General features: G+C 41.5%; 1 long non-coding RNA gene across 5 annotated transcripts; it reads right to left on the bottom strand.

Annotated features, from left to right (window-relative positions):
* Nucleotides 1–618: 618 nt before the first annotated feature.
* LOC121929815 lies at nt 619–8,682 on the bottom strand. 5 transcript variants are annotated; one of them, XR_006103748.1, is made up of 6 exons: nt 7,817–8,095; nt 4,882–5,387; nt 4,667–4,759; nt 4,423–4,553; nt 4,214–4,316; nt 619–3,820 (listed from the first exon to the last, which is right to left on the bottom strand). It is a non-coding gene; the product is annotated as an uncharacterized LOC121929815 (long non-coding RNA). The 5 variants fall into 5 exon arrangements; XR_006103749.1 differs by adding an exon at nt 8,315–8,682 and having other exon boundaries at nt 4,423–5,387; nt 7,817–7,908; XR_006103750.1 differs by lacking the exon at nt 7,817–8,095 and adding an exon at nt 8,315–8,682 and having other exon boundaries at nt 4,423–5,387.
* Nucleotides 8,683–9,137: the final 455 nt, after the last annotated feature.

Genomic DNA, 9,137 nt, shown 5'->3' with positions numbered 1-9,137 from the left:
GTCTTGCTTTGTAAAGAAGAGTCCTCTATTTTGTATGTGGGTGAATGCATATTGCAAACTGATAGCAGTTTGCTATCAGTTTGACTGTTGTGGCTACACCCTAAGAAAACCTTGGATTTGTTATTTGGTGATGGATTTAGAATTCCTTGCTAAAGAGTTCTAGTTTAGAATGTATGTGGAATCCCAAACATCCCCCTGAACTGCATCTACACTTCAGAATTAATGCAGTTTGAGACTGCTTTAACTACCATGGCTCAATGGTATGGAATTTTGGGATTTGTAGTTTTATGAGCGGTTTAGCCTTCTCTGTCAGAGAGTGCTGGTGCCGCAAGAAATCCCAGGATCTCATAGGATGGAGCCATGATAATTCAAGCAGTGTCAAGTCTAGTTTGGTAGAACTGAAGCCTCTGCAAATTCCTCTCTTGCTGAACACTTTCTTTTCCAGGAGAGAGCAAGTGAGAGAGACAACAGTCTGAGAGCCCTGTGATTTCTAAAGTGACAACAAGTTCCACCTAAATGGAGAGCAATGTTGTTCTCTCTGAACTGAACTCAAGAGCAGTACCCCAACTGTATGTTTCAACACAAAAACTGAGGAAACAAAAGAGAAAGAAACAGAACTATTTCCAAGGTTCTGATTTTTATTCATTTTGCATTATGGTTGTTATGTCTATTTGCCATCTTCAGTTTGGCAAGTAAGTTATAAGCTTCATTTAATTCTTATGAATCTCTCAAACAGCCTAACAGGTGACCCCTGCCGGATGCCCAGAGGAAGGCGAAAAACCTCCAGGATCCCTGGCCAATCTGCCCTGGAGGAAAATTCCTTCCCGACCCCAAAAGTGGCGGCCAGTGCTACCCTGGGCATGTCGACAAGGGCCTTCCTTGTGCAAGAAAATGGGGAGGCTCCCTCTTTCCATCTCTCCATGTAGAAGACATGCTGGCATCCTCTAGGCTCCATCTTCATCAAGGAAAAGCCATCCTGTCTTGACAGCATGATGTTTCTTCTAAATTTTATTTTAAATTTAGAGAACAATGCTGTTATCTAATTACATTTTAGCAAGCAGGGTTTTTAAAAAATGCATCAGCTAATTTTTACTGGAGTATCATTTTGCAGTGAATAATATTCGACATCTTGCTACACCCCATTTCCAAATGGTAAGAGTTTTCTTATTTGGATCTCTGAAGACCTTGTAGCATTTCTTCTTTTGAAAATGGGCTTCAAAAATTCCCTATGTATATCTTTTATTAATTTTCTTTCAGAGACTTGTCGTTCTCGGCTGAGTTCAGCTTGGCAGGTTTTTACAACAGTAATGGTCATGGAGGTTTTACATAAATTCAGTCTAGAAAATGATGACATGGAAAAAGGCAAAGACTTCTCATAGCTTGGATCCATCAACAATCAGATTGGAGATTGCAGTCAAGGAATCAGAAGATGATTAGGACTGGGAGGGGCAGCTATGAAAGAACTAGACAACATAAAATGCAAAGCTATAACACTGAACACTAGTAAGCATCATCCATACCATTGTATTTCCCATCACCATCTATGGATGTGAGAGTTGGACAGTGAAGAGAGCTGATAGAAAGAAAATCAGCTCATTTGAGATGTCGTTCTGGAGAGGAGTGCGGAGGATACCATGTATGGTCAGGAAGGCATGGATAAGGGAACAAATCAAGTCTGAACTCTTCCCTAGAAGCCAGGAGGGGCAAACTAAGACTGTCGTATCTTGGTCACATTATGGAAAGGCACGACTCACTAGAGAAGATAATAATGCTTGGAACGATAGAGGGTAGGAGAAAAAGAGGTGGACCAGATACCAGATGGATAGACTCAGTTAAGGAAGCTAGCCGAAAGCCTAAAAAGTATGCAGAATGGTTGAAGATGGAGGGGCTTGGAGTTGTTTCATCTATGGGGCTACCGTGAGTCAATATCGACTTGAAGGCAGTTAACAACAGTAACAAAATACATTGATTTTTCAAACATCCTAACAGGTGGATGCTGCTGGATGCCTGGAGAAAGGCGAAAAACCTCCAGGATCTCTGGCCAATCTGCTCAGGAGGAAAATTCCTTCCCAACCCCAAAAGTGGCGGTCAGTGCTACCCTGGGCATGTCAGCAAGGACCACAGACCACCAACCTGCCAACTCTTGCTCAGGCCAAACATTCCTTCTTACTTTAAGGCTCACAGAATAAGCCCTTTTCTGCATCCTTAGGGTTCATTTCTGGACATCACTTACCTTGTGACAGTTTCCTTGAAGTTAAATTCTGTTGAGATGTTCTCCATCCTTCTTAAACGTTCTGCATTCACAGGTTTCATCCTTCTACCTCACTTGCCTTATAATAGTTTCTTTGAAGTTAACATCTGCTGAAATGTTTGTATGGATTAACGGGCTTTCTCAATTACCCCTCCTCATTTATTTGCAGGAACCTGATATGCAGCAATGAAAACAATTTATTACACAGTATTTATAGTGCCTGAAAAGAAAAGGATGAGATTGAAAATGGCTTCCAGAAATTTTAGGATCAAACCTTTTGCTTCACCTTTTTGTGCATGATGGGATGCTGCGCCTACATATTCTCAGCTTTCTTGTATACTGGAGCTTCAGTCCTTCTGTTGTCATCCAAGTATACAAGATGGAGGAGAGGAGTGCGGAGGATCTATGCACAGCTGTCAGTTTGCACAAAAAATGGAGGAAGGGCTCTGGGACCAGAAGTGAAGTGGAGAATACTCACCTGGAGGACTAAGTCTACCTGGATAGCCATGGCCATGTTTCTGGGAGCAAAGATTCCCCCCCTGGTAATGAAGCCAACCCAACTGCTGCATTTGAAGGAACATAGCTTTAGCTGTTTATATCTACCGGCCATAAGGAGGTTTTCATGAAGTTTCACTTGATTCACTCTTAAGTTATGCAGACCAGCAAGCAAACCATGCTTTGGAGCTGGTTTGGAAGAAGTGATTCCAATGAAAGGAGATGTAGTGTGGATGTCACAATGGCATTAAGTAAGAAGAGAGTTTGGAGAAAAGTTGGAATTGTGCTTTTACTGGCAGTCAGACCAGTCAAGACTAGGCTGATAGTTTCTGTTCTTAGGTCATTCTGATGCATTTTCTCTAGCAAAAATTTTCTAGTCATTTCCCCATAGGTTTGTGGAGGTCCATCCTCAACATATCAGCAACAATAAAACTATTTTGTGCCCTAGAATACCTTTCCATGTCCTCTTAATACAGGAAAGAAGCAAACTCCTAAAAACTGAACCACCACCACCACCAAATGGCTTGGGTTTGTAGAAAGTCACTTCTTGCAGTGTTTTGGAAAATGCAATGTTGTCTGCTTGACCCTGCCATCATCTTGCCATCTTTCCTGTTTGCTAGATGTGGCATACTGACAGATCATGCATGACTATTGCAAGAGATTGATTCAACAAAAGGGGCTTCAGGTCAGGGGAAGGAATATTCACCTGTGTTTTAATGGACATTCTCTTCAGATACTTTGTCGCATTGGATGGAGCAGAGCTCTGGAACCTTACCTGTTTGTAGGCGATTGCATGGAGAAGGGCTGAGAGGAAGAGATCCTGCCAAGGCTTCCCTGGTGCTCAGGGATGGCTCAGACTCGACCAGAGCTCCTTCCATCATTCCTCCAGCAGCACAAAAAATGGGCTACAGATGTGGTCCTCATTCCAGATGGAAACTTAGGAGACCTGGTTTGAGGAAGAGGATGTGGTTTCTTTTCCTGGCTGACTATTTAATCTGAGTCTTCCTTCCTCAGCTGCAACTTTGCTTAGGCATGTCTTCATCCTCTGCATTCTTCTGAAGATCTGACTGGATGCTGCAAAGCAAAGAAAGGATAGAAAATGGAGTTCACTGTTGTCTTTCAAGCAAAAGTGACTGCAAGGGAAAGGGATGGAAAAAGAGTCTTCTTCTTCAAAGAGACTACTATGCTTTTTCAGGCTTGGCTGCTCCTCTCTTCTCCTAGACATCTTGCTAATGCATTTCATCCATGAAAACAAGCTGTTGCCATATCCTCTAGATGTAGGTCCATGGATTTGTGGCTTTCCTCTGAGATGTTCTCCTTCATTTTTCAATGTTATGCATCCACAGGGTTCATTTTTGGAAACTAGTCATCTTGTGACAGTTTCCTTGAGGTTAACTTCTCTTAGGATGTTGTCCGTTATTCTTTAATGTTCTGCATTCAAACATTTCCTCCTTGTACATCACTTACCTTCTGATACTTTCCTTTGAAGTTGACCTCTGTTGAGATGTTTTCATGAATTCATGTGTTTTCTCTATGGCCTCTCTTCATTCACCTGCAGGAGCCTGATATACTGCAATGGAAACAATTCATTATGCAATGTTTATAGTGCCCAAAAACAAAAGAATGAGGTTGCAAAAAAGCTTTCAGAAATTTTAAAACTAAAACCATTGCTTCACCTTGTAATGAGTGATGGGATGCTGTGCTAGACATCATTTAGTGATAGTTTCAATTAAGTTCATTTTTGTTGAGATGTTTACACAAATTCAAGGTCTTTCTTGATGACCTCTCTTCAGTCACCCACAGGATCCTGATATACCACAATGAAAACAATTTATTATGCAGTGTTTATAGTACTTTAAAAGTGAAGGGTGAGGTTGCAAATGGCTTCCAGAAATTTTAGAACCAAAACCTTTTCTTCACCTTGTGAGTGATGGGATGCTGTGCTCAGATATACCCAACTTTATTGTCTACTAGGTCCTTCTTGTATACTTCAGTCCTTTTGTTATCACCCGTCTGCAAGATGGAGGAAAAGAAGCATCAATGCACAGGTGTCAGTATCCACAAAAATTAGAGGATGAATCCTGGGAGCAGAAGTGAAGTGAAGAATACTCGCCTGGAGGACTGAGAATACTCACATTTCTGGGAGCAAAGTTTCTTCCCTGGTGATGAAGCCAGCCCAACTCGAGCATCTGAAAGTGCACAGCTTCAGCCATTCGTATCTTCTGGCCATAAGGAGAGTTTCATGCAGCTTCACTTGACTGGAGTCATCTCTTAAGTTATACAGACCAGCAAGCAAACCAGACTTGGTAGCTGGTTTGGAAGACGTGAGTCCAAAGGAAAGGAGCCATGGGTCACAGTGGCAGTAAGAAGGAAGAGAGTTTGGAGGAAATGCGTTTTTATCCATCTATCCATTCTTTACAGGCAAACCTGCTCAACCTTATAGAGCTGCATTTGGGAAGCAGTGAGACATTTGGGGGTCAGACTCTTCATGGATGGCTCCCTCTGGAGCCTCTTGGATGGTTCTTTCGGGATCTTCTCATCTTCCAACATGAATCCATCCTCTCCCATCAGCTTTTCCTCCTCCTTTCTACCATTTGGCCCACTCTCTTGAATGGATCACATATTATTGTCCCTGCCAAAGCTGACCAAAGAGATTTGCTGAACAAATGCCCTCCTCCGTTCCCTTGAGCAAAGACAACCCTGCCACTGAAGACAAGTTTGGTTTCCGAGGCTGGGCAACAAACCCACAAACCGTGCTTCCCTTCCCAGAAGGAAGGCTAAAATAACAATGACTTGAAATAACTAGCCATTTGCTGCCTTTTCCTGACACATATCAGCAGTTAACTGCCTCATCCTTGCAACAGCCTTAGCTGCTATAGAACAATAAGCGCATCACAATGGAAGTCATGGAGCATCATCCATGCTCTGTTTAGACCACACTCAGCCTAAAGTGGGCAGATTCAGTGATAAATTCCACTTTTGCTTTACCAATATCCTAGGATTTCCCCTCCTTTCAACCCTATACCAGACATTTTGATTGGACTGACCTAAAAGTTTCCAATCTCTACTCCCTGCACATCTGCTTGTCATTCAATCACTTCAAAAATTGTTGCTGTTGTTATTGCTGTTTATGGTTGTGTGCCTTCAAGTTGTTTCTGATTTCTGGTGACCCTAAGGCAAATCTGTCACAGGATTTTATTGGCAGGATTTGTCCTCTCTCAGTCTCAGAGAAAAGCAAAGGCAAATCCCCTCTGAATAAAGAAAGCTCATGATAGGTTCGCTTTAGGGTTGCCATAAGTTGGAAAGACACACAACAACCACAAGAGTGAGTCTCCAGAGTCCTATTCCAACACTCAAGCCCCAAAACCATGCTGATGCTCTCCTCACTACCTTCCTCATTTTATAACTTCAATTTATTTGCTATCATTCCACATAGTGGACAGGTTACTCCGATCACTGCTTTTCTCAGGCTATAAGGTGTGAGGGACAGGCAATATCCCCCCTCCCCCCCACGTGCCAAGAACTTGCACTACATTTAAATCCATTGGATACAATTACATCTGGCCCTCCATATCCATGGATTTTTTATCTACAGATTCAACCATCCACAGCTTGAAAAATTAACCTGATTTTTTCCCATGTTATATAAGGGACACCATTATATTATGCCCTTGTATTTAATAGGACTTGAGCATCTACAAATTTTGTTATCCACAGTGGAGTCCTGGAACCAAACCCCAGCAGATGCCAAGAGCCCAATATATTTCTTACTTTCTTGGAAACCTGCTAGGAACTTGCAGAGGTGCTGTGAAATGGACACCCCTTCGAGGAACGTTGTTCTAAATCAGTGGTTCTCAACATTTCTAATGCCACGACCCTTTAATACAGTTCCTTATGTTGTGATTCCTGGTCTGGGTTCCTAAGAGCATCAGAAATACGTGTTTTCCGATGGTCTTAGGTAACCTTTGTGAACTATCATTTGGGGGTTGAACGAACCACAGGTTGAGAACTGCTATGTTTCAAGATCTCTACATACTGATTCTGCAGACTAACACAGCTATATCTTTGAAGATTCCAAGGATTTCTTTTTTTCCTAAGCATAGTAAGGTTTAGAAAGATTAGCATAAGGTTTTTGAGATATGATAGGGTTGTGTACTTCTGATAATAATAATAATAATAATAATAATAATAATAATAATAATAATAATAATGGTTTATTTCTAGTCCGCCCAATCATGAAGAATCCGGGCAGGTTACAACAGTAAAATACATCAAGTTACAATAAATTATGTTCCATTCTGGCACTAAGAATGATAAGAGACCGCCTGTGTCAAAAGCCAAATTGAGATTCTATTTACAAATACACCACTACAATGTTTCAAAGCAGTAGAGGAAACTGGATGATATTTTTGGAGGACTAAGTTTTATATTTTGCTGATATAGTCAGTGCCATCATACCACCATAGTAACATTTGTTTATGGAAGGGTGACATTTTAGTAATATCAACTTTATGTACAATTTGTGCGTTACTTGCTAGCATTTTGCTGTATGTTCTTGTATAACAACAAAAGTAGCCTGTGCACAGTTCAAAAATAATGTTTAGTTGATGCAGAAGGTGATCTCTCAGGTAACTTGGCCCCGAGCTGTTTACAGCTTTTAAAGGTTATTACCAATACTCTGAACTGGTCTGATGGCAAAGAACTGGTGTAACACCATTGAATATTAAGTTATCAAAATTAGGGTGCTACAGGTATTTCGAAACCTTGTGACTATGGGATGAGAGACTTGGGAGTCCTTCACCCATCCATTCAAGGGGAAAAATACCTTATTTACACTGTTTTGCAAACATTCATGGTTTGGGTGAAAGGGAAACCTATATAGAATTTCAAAGGTCCAGTATAGCACAAAAACATTAAAAATCAGGAACAATTGTACTTTGCTTGGTCAATGAAATTGCAGAAAATACATGACACAGGTTTTGGAAGCTCCACTGGCTTCTTCATCAAGCAAAAGTTAAAAATCATACAGGAGAAGTAAATTTAAAAATGATGTTGACACCACAGACTTACATTTTTCTTGTTGAGATGTTATTGTCGCTTAAGATGGGATATCCATGTATGCAAAGGCCATTCCTCCCTTTTGGCCAAGTGGGCTCTTGGAGCTATAAAGTCCAGGAAATAACATTTAAACCAATATCTAGGTTGAAAAAAATCCTGTCTCTGGGCAGGCAGCTACACTCACTCAGGGTGACCAGAGGTCCTCCTTTTCCAGGACATGCCCTACATTTCAACCTTCTCTCTAGGTTTGAGTGTTGGGGTTGTGACTCTGGAGACCAGGGTTCAATTCCCAATTTGTCCTCGAAGCCCAGTGGGTGATCTTGGGAAGCCACACTCTCTCAGCCTCGGGAAAGGCAATGGCAAACCTCCTCAACAAATGTTGCCAAGAAACCCCCGTGATAGGTTTGTCATACATCAGAAATGACTTGAAGGCACACAACAACAAGTGTAATAAAATACAGTGCATGTAATATACAGTAGCTGTAAATAAACCATATGAAATGGATTTACCTTAGTGTTTTTCACCTCATTGTTGTTTTTGCGGTGCCTTGTACTCCTTTCCCCTATGAGAGTCCTCTTTTCCCAGGAAGTGTCCTACATTTCCACCTTGTGTCCAGGAGGAGTTCCCAAAAGTCCTCCATTTTGGGCTTGACTAAGGTCCAAAACACAACTGCAGAAACAATCCAGTTTCATAGTGGAGACTGTGGGTCATGTATTGTCGTACTGCCCTTTTTATTATGGTCATTGTCATATTTTTATTTATCCAATTCTAAGTCATTTTCCTGGAAGAACTGATGAGTTTCATCCTGTATCTTCTTACTTTCTAGCAGACCAAAGCCCATCAATAACAACAAGGGGGGCCAGTTTCTCTGCAGCTGTGAGGCCTTTAGCTTTCTTTAAGTACCACAATAAACTACACTTCCCAGGATTCCCTCTCACTGACTTACAATGGTCTCAAACTGGACTATTTCTGCAGTGTGTATTGGGCCTAAGAAGTGAGGATTTGTATTTGATCATGTCCTGGCTTAAGATCCATGAATTTATGAGTGGTTTTGAACTTTTCTTTGGTAATGTCCTCCATTTTGAGCATGACTTAAGATCCACGAATTGATATTTATATGAGTGGTTTCTGGGCTTTTTCCTTTGGCCCCGTCCTCCATTCTGCCTAGAAAGTCCTCCATTCTGAACCCCCAAGCCTTTCATTTGGCCCCGTCCTCCATTCTGCCTAGAAAGTCCTCCATTCTGAACCCCCAAGCCTTTCATTTGGCCCCGTCCTCCATTTTGTTTTGAAGGTCCTATATTCCTTGGCTTTGAGCCTTTCATCGGGTCGTGT

Source organism: Sceloporus undulatus, chromosome 4 (genome assembly GCF_019175285.1).
Source record: "Sceloporus undulatus isolate JIND9_A2432 ecotype Alabama chromosome 4, SceUnd_v1.1, whole genome shotgun sequence".
Taxonomy (NCBI): Eukaryota; Metazoa; Chordata; class Lepidosauria; order Squamata; family Phrynosomatidae; genus Sceloporus; species Sceloporus undulatus.
This window is presented reverse-complemented; position numbering and strand designations above follow the sequence as displayed.